Source organism: Orcinus orca, chromosome 18, assembly GCF_937001465.1.
Source record: "Orcinus orca chromosome 18, mOrcOrc1.1, whole genome shotgun sequence".
Taxonomy (NCBI): Eukaryota; Metazoa; Chordata; class Mammalia; order Artiodactyla; family Delphinidae; genus Orcinus; species Orcinus orca.
Genome location: NC_064576.1, coordinates 3,133,782 through 3,147,969, shown reverse-complemented (window position 1 = coordinate 3,147,969; position 14,188 = coordinate 3,133,782). Strand labels below are relative to the sequence as shown.

At 40.3% G+C, this 14,188-nt stretch overlaps 2 long non-coding RNA genes across 2 annotated transcripts; one reads left to right on the top strand and one right to left on the bottom strand.

The window, feature by feature from the left end:
• Positions 1–3,361: 3,361 nt before the first annotated feature.
• LOC125961943 (uncharacterized) lies at positions 3,362–8,906 on the top strand. Its single transcript, XR_007473125.1, has 3 exons — positions 3,362–3,502; positions 6,076–6,245; positions 8,520–8,906. It is a non-coding gene; the product is annotated as an uncharacterized LOC125961943 (long non-coding RNA).
• LOC125961944 (uncharacterized) lies at positions 5,608–9,376 on the bottom strand. Its single transcript, XR_007473126.1, has 3 exons — positions 9,148–9,376; positions 5,942–5,997; positions 5,608–5,841 (listed from the first exon to the last, which is right to left on the bottom strand). It is a non-coding gene; the product is annotated as an uncharacterized LOC125961944 (long non-coding RNA).
• Between the last annotated feature and the right edge of the window lie 4,812 nt (positions 9,377–14,188).

The window sequence follows — 14,188 nt, the reverse complement described above, 5'->3', positions numbered from 1 at the left end:
TTTGCAGGGCTCCAATAACTCTTTTTTGGAGGATGTGGCAATAGATCTGAGTTTTGAAATAAGAAGTGGGAGTTTTGTTAAGTGGATAATGGAAGCAGGGCTTTCTGGGGAACAGGGGACGCTTGAGAACATGGGGCTCCTTATAGAAAACGCAAGTATTTTCGCAACCTTATATTTCAGGAAGTCTAGTGTTAGGAGATGAGGTTGCAGATGATGGAATTTGCTGGCTGGACCACAAAGTCTGAAATCATCTTCAGGACCATCTGGGGCCATTGAAAGATCTGACACAGAGGAATGACCTGATCAGATTTGGTTTTTTGAAGAAGTCAGTCTGGCAGCCTTGAGAGAAGGTAAGTTGGTAGGAAACGAAGATGAGGATGAAGTTTAGGAAAACCAATCCAGAGGCTTCTGGCAATGCTGAGGGGTGAGAGCCCTACAGTAGGCGGGGCCGGCGGGAAGTGATGGCATTGCTGAGGGCAGATGCAGAGCGGACAGTCAGGTTTCGTGTCGAAGTTGCCCCCATTGGAGGGCAACTGCAGTGAGTGGACAGGAGCATATACACGATAGAAAGAAGTCAGGTGAAGCAGGTGAACTCAGCTTCGAAAGTTGAGGCTCAGAGGTTTTTGCGACATGCCTTAGGGATTCCATAGTGGGGAAGGGCCAGTGTACGAGGCTGGCTGACCATTCAGCCGTCGAGGTAATAAGAGTATAAATAGTCAATCAAATGTGACAGCCATGCGCTAGGATTGGGGGCATAAAATGAAGAGCCCCAAAGATGGACCCAGTGAACAGTAGACACTGGCCTGCCCAGAAGGTGGAGTCTGAGAAGGAGTTTGGAAAGTAGCAACCAGGGAATATGGTGCAACTCAGGCCCCAGAAACCAAGGGGATGGGGGCAGGGAGAAGGATGTATTCTCTCCAGCCCAGCAATATGTAGTCTCTTGTTTCAAATAAGTATTCTTGGGTTTCCCTGGTGGCGCAGTGGTTGAGAGTCCACCTGCCGATGCAGTGGACACGGGTTCGTGCCCCACGTGCCGCGGAGCGGCTGGGCCCGTGAGCCATGGCCGCTGAGCCTGCGCGTCCGGAGTCTGTGCTCCGCAACGGGAGAGGCCACAACGGTGAGAGGCCTGCGTACCGCAAAAAAAAAAAAAAAAAGAAAAGAAATTTGTAAACCAAGATTCAAAGAAACCAATTTTTCGCCTTTTCTAAGTCAGGTATAACCTTTCTATGTTTCTCAAACCCATATTTGGAGGACCAATTTCAGTACCATAGCTTTTTCTTGCGATTTGTGTAATGTAGCTATTATTGTGTGTATTGCTTTGTTTGTTTTTATATCTTTCCCCATTCTAGTAACCTATCTCTAGGCATTTTTTCAAGAACAATTTTAGATTATATATCAGGCATAAAATTAAGTACCAGTCCACATGCCCAGAGCATACAGAATAGACTAAAATAGACTCTCAGCTTCTGGTAGCCATCTGTAGCTCGGGGAGTCGTTGTGTGTTTGGCTGTGCAAATCCTCAGCTTCTCCTTAGTTGGACACTGTAAAGAGAGGTGACAAAGGACACACACAGACCCAGCAGGCAGGCCACCAGCCCTGATGTCAGGAAACCAGACTGCCATGTGGGGCAGGAGTGGAGAAGAGTCATCTTCCTCAAGACCAAGGTGCAGCTGAGGCATTTCCTGGGCACATGGAGTGGAATCTCTGCTCACCTTTTCCCAGATCACCTCCTGCAAGACCTGGAGAGGCTGTCTTCCTGGTGGGCCCAAGTCTGAACTTCCACTTGATCTCACAGTCAGTGCCCAGGTCCCCCATGTTCTGTACCAGAGAATCTGTGCTTGCCTGGAGATCAACTCCTCCACTGAGTCCACGACTGCCGGGGGTAGGAGGCCAGCTCCCAGCAAAAGCCACCCCTGGTCTCTCTCCTGCCCCTGGGCACAGAGTAGCCAGATGGCGCGATGCCTGCCCCATTCCTGGTCACACCCTCTTTGGCCAAGAAAATAACTCTTTTAAACAAGGGTACATTCTGAAAGATTTCCTGTGAGGTACTTTTAAGCAGATTCACCTACCCACTGAGATTCAAAATTTCACCTGGAAATCACAGTGGCAGAAATATCTACATTCTTATATTTTGAAATTCTCCAATATTTCAAGGGAAGCAGTGAAAATCTTCGGGACTCTGGCTGAGTTCCACAGCCATATTTCATGCAGTGTTTCTCAAATCTGTGTCAGCTCTAGACAAAGGCAATGAATCGCACTAGTCTATAAGCAGAGGAAGCAATTTCATCATTTAATAGGGGCCGATCGAATAAACTCTGAGATAAACTGTGACTGTTTTCTCCACATCCAAAGCGGCACATTTAAGTTGTTTAAAGCCAAGTACATTTTACTGTTCTCTTTAGCAGAAAAATATCCCGAAAGGGACTAAGTTACTACTCTCTGTGGTCTTCGGTAGGGGTGTGTCTAAGACAAAGTAAGACCTTAAGAATTAAATGTATCCCCAATTCACACAGCCTTTGTCTTGGGTCTCCTAACATCCGAGAGCTGCTTGGAATGATAAAGGGGTACCCATGTCACAGGAGACCCAGGGCACTGCCACAGGGAAGCCAAGGAATCATTGTCTTTTGTGGCTGTGAACCAGGTGGGAAAATGAGGAGAATTTTTTTTTTGAAGTGTGAAATTTACCAAGTCAAGATTTAAAACTATACCCTGTCTCAATAACATGGGTTCTGAACCATTTTTCTTCTGAATCAAAATCCAAGTAAAACTTAGATGTTGCTGACATCATGGTGGGAATTCTGAGTTTGAAAACTGATGTTCAAATAAAATAATGAAACCGAATTGTGTTTTCCATTAGAAGCAATCTGGAGCTCAAAATAATTTTCTCTGTGTATTTATAGCATTTATACATCCACGTGGATTGCTGTTGCACTGGGCTTGTGTCTGAATTTGTGTCCCAAAACACGAGCCCTGTGCAGAGAACTACACACACACACACACACACACACACACAGCCCAGGCTGTCTGCTGGGCTGGCCCTGTTAATCACCCCGAGGACACAGCCGTTGTTTTGTGTGTTGTGTTTTACACCAGGGCATCGTGGCACTCTCAGCGCGGCGGTGCTGCACTGACTGTCTGGCCTGTGGAGACCTTTCTGTCTGGGACAGTACCATTCTGTCTAGACAGGGAGAGACCACTTACTTTGGTTGTTTTTCCCAACACCAGAAGCAGGCTCCTGCAGCCCTTCGCTGAGGCTTCCTTTCACAAACGTTTAAATTCCCAAAGTGCTTGTCACTGCAATGCTGCAAAGGTCGCACTGTGACTCCTGACACTGTGTCTGTCCCTGGATTCCGTAGAGCGCTCGGCCCCTCCCGCCCCGAGCGGCTGGCTGCAGGCAGAGCCTCCTGCAGCCCTTATCTGTGAAACCGTTTGCTTGCAGATGAGGAACACAATTTTCCTTGCTGGGAAGGAGAGTGAGCCTGATTGTCCGAAAAAGACAGAGGTGGGGGTAAAACGCTGCTGCTTTAGAACAGTTCTGGGGTTCCCGGTTCCCAGTGAGGCCGGGCTGTAAAGGCACCAGCTTTAACCTTAAGACTCAAAACCTTAGATGTGCACCGTGATTGCAAAAAACATGAAGCATCGAATAGAAATATTATAATCCACGTGAAGCTTATGGCTCTGCAGGTGTTAACCCAGCCGTTCAAAGTGCCTTCTCCTATTTAATGAAGGGAATTAGCTCCATAAAAGTTTATACGCTGCGTGTTCCCCATACTGTGTGTGCATTCTTTCTGTCATGCGTTATTCTACTTGCTATAATGAAATCTTCAAAGAACTAAAATGCCCCGTGGCTAACAGATTTTCCAGATCAGACACCGTGGGACAAATAACTTGCCCTTTTTTTTGATTGTACAGAGTGAAAGAGTTTTTATTTTAGTTTTCATTGTGCTTAGACAAAAATCTAGAACTCAGACTTTTTAAAGGATCTCTCAGGAAAAAGAAACCATGGCCTGTTCACTTTGAACTAATCATAAATTCCTATTTCAAAGAACTAATATTCCCCAAAAGGTATATTTTGAAGAGATATTTGGCATAAGAAGTCTTACTATAGCTCATCAAGAGCTAAAAATAAAGCCCCATTCCATAGAACTCATTTATTTTTCTCAGAAGATATGCTTTAAAGAGAGATCTTTTTTTTTTTTTTTTTTTTGCAGTACGCGGGCCTCTCACTGTCGTGGCCTCTCCCGTTGCGGAGCACAGGCTCCGGACGCACAGGCTCAGCGGCCATGGCTCACGGGCCCAGCCGCTCCGCGGCATGTGGGATCTTCCCGGACCGGGGAACGAACCCGCGTCCCCTACATTGGCAGGCGGACTCTCAACCACTGCGCCACCGGGGAAGCCCCAATCTTTTCTTTTTTATTTAGAAAAAAGAGCCAACTATATCCCTCTATGCCAGGAATGTATAAGAAAGAGTAGCCCAATTTGATCTAGGGTATCTAATTCCTTATCTACATTTGCAAAATTAATTTTAAAGATTCACACTGGTTTTGCTAGGGGTCCACGTGGATGCATGTTAAGGCCCTGACCTGCTGCCCAGTGGTAGGGAGGGCACCTGCCGCCCGTCCCTCCGATGGCCCCATCTTCTCAGCTAGTCTTTTGCACATGTATATTTGTGTCACCACAGCTTTGATCAATTTATTAACAATTTGATCCTTGAAGACGTTAAAGTGAAGTCATTTGCTCTTTTGGCTCCCATCTGACTGATGATGATGATAATAATAATAATTTATAATAATGCAGAGAGTTGTATGGTTAAGACTCAGGATTATGCAACAAGTTTGAGAATAGGAAAAATTGTAACATTTTTATGAAGATCCTAAACTTATACGTCCTTGTTTCTGTCAATTCTAATAATAAGCATATTAAAAAGTATCATTCTTGTCCTGAATAGTGCTTTGCACTTTGTTGGCATTAAATTGTGTGTGTGTGTGTGAGTGAGAGAGAGAGACAGAGACAGAGACAGAGAGAGAGGAAGGAAAGAAGGAAGGAAGGAGGAGAGTAAAGGATGGAGATATTTAACCACAATTGCTGGCCAGTTGTTCCAAGTAGTAAATTCTTGGGGAGTTGCAGTCATTCCCAACTAACAAAATGAAAGCTTACGGATACAAAACAGTTTCTTGCAGAAACTGCGCTTTAATTTGGCACCTTAACTGACAGTTTTGGGAAGAAAATGGATATCGTCATATTTGAAAATTTCCAAATATTCTCTCATGCTCAGCTGTCTTAGAACATGTATTCAAATGAGTCACATCCTGAGAAACTGAGGCAAAAAGTGAACTCAGATTATTTGCATAAAATCAAGGAAACATTAGGAAAAAAAAAGCCTTTCCAGAATTCTTGCGTTAAGGCATCTTATCTTTTAATCATGCCATATACAACATAATTTCCACAGTTTATCCTGAGATTTCTTTTCCTTCTTCTGTTTTGATAATAAATTTCCCAGGAAATTGCCCTATAACTGCCACATAAGGGAGACAGATGTTCCAAAGAAAAGAGCAATTTTATTTTATAAGATATCTTTTAACATATGCACGTGAAGTCTCGTAAATTGTCAAAAGAGTAGCAACGTTGAATAAAAGGTAAGCCTATAACAGAATTCAGAAAATGTGACTCTGCAGAAAGCTAATATAATATAATTACGTAAGGATCAAAATTTATCAAAGCAAAGAATTTTGAGTACCTAGAGAAATGATGGGCAACGTACCTCTTATGTAGTCTTGTCTCATTTCCCCGAAATATAACCTCTCAAACTTGATGTTCTATCACCAGGTATGACTCTGGTCCCTTTGGGGAAAAAAAGGTTTTTTTCCTTGATTATAAAAGTAAAAATATTTTGGAAAAAAATAATAGCATAAAAGGAGAAAGTAAGAATTTCTCACCATACCATCACTTGAATAGAACCAATATTAATGTCGTGTTTATTTCCAGTTCTATTTGTTCCTAGAGAAATAGGAGGGATCGTTTCACAAACATAAATATGAATGTGTTGGGTTTCTCTCATTTTCATTTGTGAGACAGTCACTGTAGTCTCCCCAGGACACAGCTGCCTTGAGGAAATGAAGATTTTATGTCAGAGATGCCCAGAGAAAGATGCAGCTTCTGACACTCAAAACGGGCCTCTTTCCCTCACATAAGACACTGCTGAGAAAGACAAGGATTTTGTTTGTTTTCATCTCAGGCTCAGAGAGGTCAGTGATTCGCACTTTACAGTTCTCGGGGCATTTCCATCATCATTCTGCCCTGAGAAAGGATTTTCTCAATTCCTCCATCTCCACCTTTGACGTGTCAAGCACGTGTCAGGCTTGGTGGACTGGGGTTCAGGTTTACGCTGGACACTTCGAGCTCCAGATAAACAGGAACGGCAAGGTGGGAGTCAAACTTTTCTGGTGGGGTCCATGTGGGGGGAATGAGTAGAAAATCAAAAGGTTTAAGACTTGGTTGCCAAGGGAGAGGAGGGATGGGGGAGGGATGGATCGATAGTGTGGGATTAGCAGATGCAAACTATTATATATAGGATGGATAAACAGCAAGGTCCTACCGTACAGCACAGGGAACTCTATTCAATATCCTGTGATAAACCATAATGGAAAAGAATATGAAAAAGAATGTATATATACGTATAACTGAGTCACTTTGCTGTACAGCAGAAATTAGCACAACACTGAAAATCAACTATACTTCAATAAAATTTAAAAAAAAAAGAAAGAAAATCAAAGGGTTGAGAAGTAGGTGCAGGCTTGAGAGGGACACCTCCTCTCCACCTTTCCTCATCCCACTCTGTGCCTGGAGTTTGGCCAAGGTTGACCTGGATGGACCACATCAGAGAGCTTCCTCTCCCACCAAGTCAGCCACAGGAAAGCAAGAAATGAGAAAGTTGGGGAGAGTGAGGCGGGTCTTTGCCCCCAGGGGCCCTACCTGCCCACCTCTGAGAGTTGAGACATCCCTCCACCGCAGACCATGGCTCCTATCTGCTTCATGAGCTACCCTGTACCCCAGTGCTGGACACCACTCCCTCCTCGGAGCCCCTCCATCCCGGGGACCATAAGGGCTTTGTGCAGACACTAGTCCCAGAATGACTTCCCTTTTTTTGGTAGTTTCTGTAAACCAATATGTTTCAAACCCCATGTTTGAAAATAAGGTTTGTTCTATTAAACTCACTCAAATCTTGCATTTGCTTCCTGGGGAGGATCCTGATCTGTACAGAGCAGACACGTGGCTTCCAACTGTCCCTACAAAATGCAAACCCTTTGGAGGGGCAGTGTAATGGAAAAATGGGGGACATCACAGGTAGACAGACCCTCTCTACCTCCCTGAATGAGACTCTTGGCACAAACCTGTGGGGCCCACGGTCAACCTGACCCAGATAAGAAGTCAAAGAATTGGGCTCAGACCACCATCGGAATTAGTTTTCACTCCCAAGCATTCCTGGATCCACAGTCCCCACTGCAGTGTGGTGTGGCTGCCTCTACCATCTATCTATCTATATCTATCTATCTCTATCATCTATCTATCTATCTATCTATCTATCTATCTATCTATCTATCTATCTATCATCTATCTCTATCTATCTATCTATCTATCATCTATCTATCATCTATCTATCTATCTATCATCTATCTCTATCTATCTATCTATCTATCTATCTATCTATCATCTATCATCTATCTCTATCTATCTATCTATCTATCTATCTATCTATCTCTATCATCTATCTATCTATCTATCATCTATCTATCATCTGTCTCTATCTATCTATCTATCTATCATCTATCTATCATCTATCTCTATCTATCTATCTATCTATCTATCTATCTCTATCATCTACCTACCTACCTATCTATCTATCTATCTATCTATCTATTTATCTGTCTTTATCATCTATCATTTATCTATTTATCTACCTCTATCATCTATCTATCTATCATCTATCTATCATCTATTTATCTCTATCATCTATTTATCTATCTCTATCATCTATCTATCTCTATCATCTATCTATCTATATCTATCTTCTATCTATCTATCATCTATCTATCTCTATCATCTATCATTTATCTATTTATCTATCTCTATCATCTATCTATCATCTATCTTTCTATCTTTCTTTCTTCCTATTTATCTATCTTTCTATCTATATTTCTATCCACCTCTCCTTCAATGTATCTATTCTTCTCTCTGTACGTCCACAAGAAATATTTAAGTATAGTGTATATTGTAACCTGCATGGGTATCATGAAACTTTTCCATGTCTAATGGTTAAGTGGTTTAATTTCTTGGAAAATATGGTCATCAGTAGCTGTTACTTTGATCAGAGGCTGTTTGTACAGAGGTTTTGTGTGTGTGTGTGTGTGTGTGTGTGTGTGTTTATGTCAGTCTTTAGAAGGTCCAGAGGAGTCCCAGAAGCTCTGAAAGCCCCAAATAGCCACCGTGAGGTCTGAGTAGCTGCCTTTTCTCTCTTCCAGGTGTGTGATATTCTTTAAAGTCACAGGATTCATCTGAACACGGCAACTGAACAGCAGACCTATTGAATAATGGAAGAGATCTGAACACTTTCCACTTATTTCTGTCTTTGGGTGTGTGTTCTTTTGAGGCTCTTGGTCTGGTTTCGGATTTTGCCGCTTATAAAATCCCCACCAAGCTCCCAAATATCATGTCAACAAACAATATTTAGACCCAATTTTGGTTGCTTCTGTGGCAGTCTTTATATAAATCTACTGCATTTATATAAAAATGAAAACACTGTTATGAAAATGTTTATGATGTGTTTTTTGCCTACAACTCTGATTCTTTCTTTAGGAAAATTGTCCAGTAGAGTGAAGTGGAGAAATGCTGAAACACTGTTAAGTGTCTTGAAGTAGGTAGATCAATAAACTATTTTCAGAAAGTCCTATGCATTCACTTCCTTTTTAATTTTTTTGTGTGTTGAATTTTAAAATTTGAAAAAATACGATAAAGAGTTCCCGTATATCCTTCACCCCAACTCCCCTTATGATAACAGCTTAGGTAGCCACACTGCAGATACAAAAATTAGAAAAATATAACATTGGTACACTACTGTTATCTAACTTACACATTTCATTCAAATCTTACCGTTGCATTAGTGTCCATTTTCTGGTCCAGGATAGAATTCAAGGCCGAAAGTTGGTTGCGTTTAGTTGCCATGTTTTGTTAATTTCCTTTAATCTGGATATTTTCGGGGTCTGTCCTTCGAGACCTTGACACTCTGGAGGACTAGTGGTCAGCTGTTTCATCTAAGTTCCTCCGTTCCGGTTTGCTGGGCATTTCCTCAAGACTACATGTCAGGGTTGCATTCTCTACAGAAGAGATGTTAGGTCCTTGTTGTATCACACCTAGAAACACGCCAATTTGCCCCATTGCAGATGACGTTAACTTTGATCATTTGGTTAACGTGTCTTCTGCCTGGCTTCTCCACTGATGGAAAAATCTGTCTTCACAGTAGAATCCCAATTAATACGCATAGAAAGAAAGACAGAAATAGAAAATCACCATTTGGTAGACACCATAGGTGGTGGTGTCTGCCAGCTTTCTCCACCAATGGAGAAATCTGACCTTTCAGTAGAATTCCAGTTATAGAAAAATGATGAACGTAGAAAATCCCCATTTGGCAAACGCCACAGTAAACATTGTTTCAAGCAAAAATCATCACTGGATGCTAAAAGTAGTTCCCAAAATAAGATGAGAATCAAGGTATTTCCATAATCTCAAGTTATATCTCTATGTGACACATTAATTACAAAGGGGAAAATAGTAACCTTACAGTGGAAAACATACCAAACCACAACATATTTTTATAAACATCCTCAGGGGAAAAATATTCATTAACATGATAGAAAAAGTTGTTCACTGAAAGCAAAGGTAAGATGATTTCATATATACTGGTTATAAGCTTTTCCTTTAATACACTGCCTGTTCACATTCCTTGCAGACTCCTCTCCTAGGTGCACTATTATCTCATCTATTGATTTATACCCTGTTTTTCTGCATAAAGGACATTAATCTATTGGTTGCCATGTTTGCTGCAGTTCTTCCCTGGGTTGTTGTTGCCTTTTAATATTATTTATGCTGATTTGTGAAATAGAGAAGCTTTTTATGTAGTTGGCTGTATTGATTAACCATCACACTCTCTTCCGTTGCTTTGACTGTAAAATTCTTGACCGTCTTGAGAACAGAGAAATATTCCCCCTGCATTTTCCTCCATATGTAACGATAGACTTGATCTGGTTTTGTTTTTGTTTTCTCAGCAGATAATACATTGTTTCGGAAACATGTAATCCTTCTGTTTTTCATAACTTCATGGTGCTGTTAATGTTATTTACTGTTTCTGCAAGATGTCACTGTGTTTTTAATTCATCTATTTCATCCATTGATCCGTTCACCAGGATCAAAGTGAGCTGTCTGTCAAAGCTTAATGTATGGAGAAAAATGCTTCTGGTTTCCTCTTTTTCAAAACTTTATTCTTCAATTTCATATGGCTGGTTTTCCTGATCATCTTCAGAATCACTTTGCCTATGACCCCCCCAAACTTTCCATGGGGATTTTGTTTGGTATTGCACTAACCTTACAATAAATTACACTAAACTCATTTTGAGAAGAAAAAAAAATTACTCAGTCTTCTGAATTCTCAGTTCTTATTTATTTGTTTTATGTGCACTTGGGAAAAATGATACTTTTTATGATATTACAAATTTTAACAACTGTTATGATCATATAAATTGTATATATATATATATATGAATCATATATATTATGTCTTCCTTTATCCATTAACTACTTGAATTAAACGACACATATTTTTTAAAACCTTTACCACGTGATATTTTAGCATAACTTTCTCCAAAATCATCATACTAATTTCCAAATTATTGGTTGATAGTTGAGGAATAGTTTCTGTAATCCTTTGACATTACTATCATCAGGTCAGTGGAGACCCAGTCTGTCACGATGTGACAGAGATGACTGCATCAAGTCTTCCAAAGACAGCTCCATTCACTGGAGAGTCAGTAGATTACTTGTAGCCTCAGGAAGTGGAGAATTTATATCACTGTCCGCGTTATTTGTCCTGCTGTCCAATCCTTACGTTCTCAGATTTTTTTCACAAACAGCGATGTTAAGCAAAGCATTTTCTAGCCTCAGTTATAGTCTGAGGTTTACATATATTAACTACCTCAGTTATCAAAGTCACAAACATCATTTATTTGCATGTCCCATCCATTTGTTGACTTAATTTTATTAATAGATCACTCTCAATCCATAGAGATTTGCAGGAATAGATCAGCCTTGATGACTGAAAACAAGTCTTTATTGTTAAGCCAGAGAATAACTTTAATGCTTTTGGATGGCTATTAAGAGAAATAAATGGTTTTATTGCTTTAAAAAAAAAAAGAGAGTAACATCTTATTCAGAAAGAGTTTTATTAAAGTTAAATGTCAAAAAGAATTATTTTCTAACATTTGTTTCCACATTCAACTACTAATAAAGTGAATGTAAAAAGTGTGATGTAATTTTCAAATTATTTTGGCAACTTCAGCACTAATATACTATTGGCATTTAATTGTCTTCCAGTTTTCCTTATTTGAAGCCCACTGTTTTCAGTTATATTAGTTAATTTTCTCCAGGGCTTAATTGGTACATCGTACAAATATGAGAGTTACCTGGAGTAGTGGTAAAGAGACTGATAATTTATATCTTTTATAGCACAATCAGAGTAGTGATCTTGTCATGGCTTTAACGTAGCCAAATTTAAAAGCATATGTTTCTAAATTTTGGCTGAAACTTCAGATTTTCTCCATAGCTTTATCTGGATAACATCTGTACAAAATCCAATAAGATTTTATTGTAAACTTTTCTCTTTAAAATATATTGCCTGTGTACTAAGAACAAGGTTTAATTTTTTACAGCTAACATTTCTTGCATCTCCCAAGATCCCTAGAAAACATTACTAAGCTCAAAAATGTTGAATTGGGCTTCCCTGGTGGCGCGGTGGTTGAGAGTCTGCCTGCCGATGCAGGGGACACGGGTTCGTGCCCCGGTCCGGGAAGATCCCACATGCCGCTGGGCCCGTGAGCCATGGCTGCTGAGCTTGCGCGTCCGGAGCCTGTGCTCCGCAACGGGAGAGGCCACAGCAGTGAGAGGCCCGCGTACCGCAAAAAAAAAAAAAAAAAAAAAAAAATATATATATATATATATATATATATATATATATTGAATTGCACATGAAATTATTTAAACACCTTTAAGTGAAAACTTGCCATCAATAATGTCTGAAATTTTACTGCCTCGATTTTTATGTTTTTCCAAAAATTCAGTATCTTATTTAGAAAGATCAAAGTTTTGTGACAACAAGGACTATCACCCTGGTTTTCAATGAAACACTCTTATTTATAGGAATATTTTTAAAGTCCATTTAATATTTAGTGTCTAAAACACACAATCATTTCTAACTATTAAATAGTGCTAAAAATTCTGGTGGTTCACTCTATTTTCATTCACTTTATTAACATTTTTTTGATAAAAATTTTCAGTTTTGATTTTTCAAATACTTTATAGTATCAGAATGAGTCATGATGTTATCTTAATTACTCCTTATTTAGATGTGTTGCTTTACTGGGAGCTTTTTGCCAGCAAATAAGAGTGAAGGAAAATATTGCCACCAGTGTGTGTGTGTGTGTGTGTGTGTGTGTGTGCGCGCGCGCGCGCACGTGCGCGTGTGCATGCACACACACATGCGGCAGATGCTATTTGGATTTATTTCTGTTGAGTAAATTCCAGAAAAAAAATTATATAATTCATTAGTTATCAAACCATGAAAAGATTGCTACCTAGAACCTCAGAATTCTGACCATGGCCCTGCTCTGTCTGATATTCACTTTCCGAAACAGGTTTATTGAGATATATTGGGTTGGCCAAAAAATTCATTCAGGTTTTTCCAGATGTTGTGGAAAAACCTGAATGAATTTTTTGGCCACCCCAATAATTCATGTACCATAAAATTGAAGTTTTCTAAGTATACCGTTTGTGGTTCCTAGTACAGTCACAGAGCTGTGTCAACATCACAGCTCTCTAATGTTCATCCCTACCCAAAGAAACCCCCTACCCATGAACTCTCGCTCCTCAGAGCCCCACTCCCACCCTTCAGCTTCTGGCAACCACCAATCTACCTTCCGTCTATGGATTTGCCAACTCTGGGCACTCCATGTACATGGGATCATACAATATGGGGTCTTTAGCGGCTGGCTTCTTCACTGAGTGTAGTGTTTCCAAGGTTCGTAGATGTACTGGTGCCTTCTGCCTTTTGTGACCCAATCTCCTCCTGCCTTTCCATAAATGCTTCTGTGGGGAGGTGGCTGTGTAGGTAAAGGTGGGTCACTTATTGCCGACCCCTCCCCACCCCTCCCCAGCTTGGTCTCCCATTTGTCTCTGATGAACATCTCAATAAGGATTCAGACAACAGGAACCCTTAACACAGAGTTTACCTTGCTCACCAGAGAATACAATTTCAATTCAATGCTCTCATTTGTTTCGTTAAAATGGTTATAAGTTGGACGATCATCCTGAGTGAAGTCAGAAAGAGAAAGACAAATTCCATAGGATATCACTTACATGTGGAATCTAAACTAGGACACGAATGAATTTATCTATGAAACAGGAACAGACTCACATGCATAGAGAACAGACTTGTGGTTGCCAAGGGGGAGGGGAGTTGGGGGGAGAGATGGAGTGGAAATTCAGGATTAGCAGATGCAAACTATTTTATATAGGATGGATAAACAACAGGGTCCTATTATATAGCACAGGAACTGTATTCAATGTCCTGTGATCAACCATAATGGAAAAGAATATAAAAAAGGATGTATATATATATAAATATATATATGCGTACAACTGAATCACTTTGCTGTAGCAGAAATTAGCACAACACTATAAATAAACTCTATTTCAATAAAGTAAATTCTTTAAAAATGGGTATAAGTTGAAAAGAAAAGCTAAAATTTATTGAGCGGTTATTATGTCCCAAGCACTGTGATTTCCATGCACATGTCACGTGAATGAAATTTCAACCACATACACGTGGAGGAGGAGCTGTTGTTACCTTTATTCCTCAGCTGTAGAA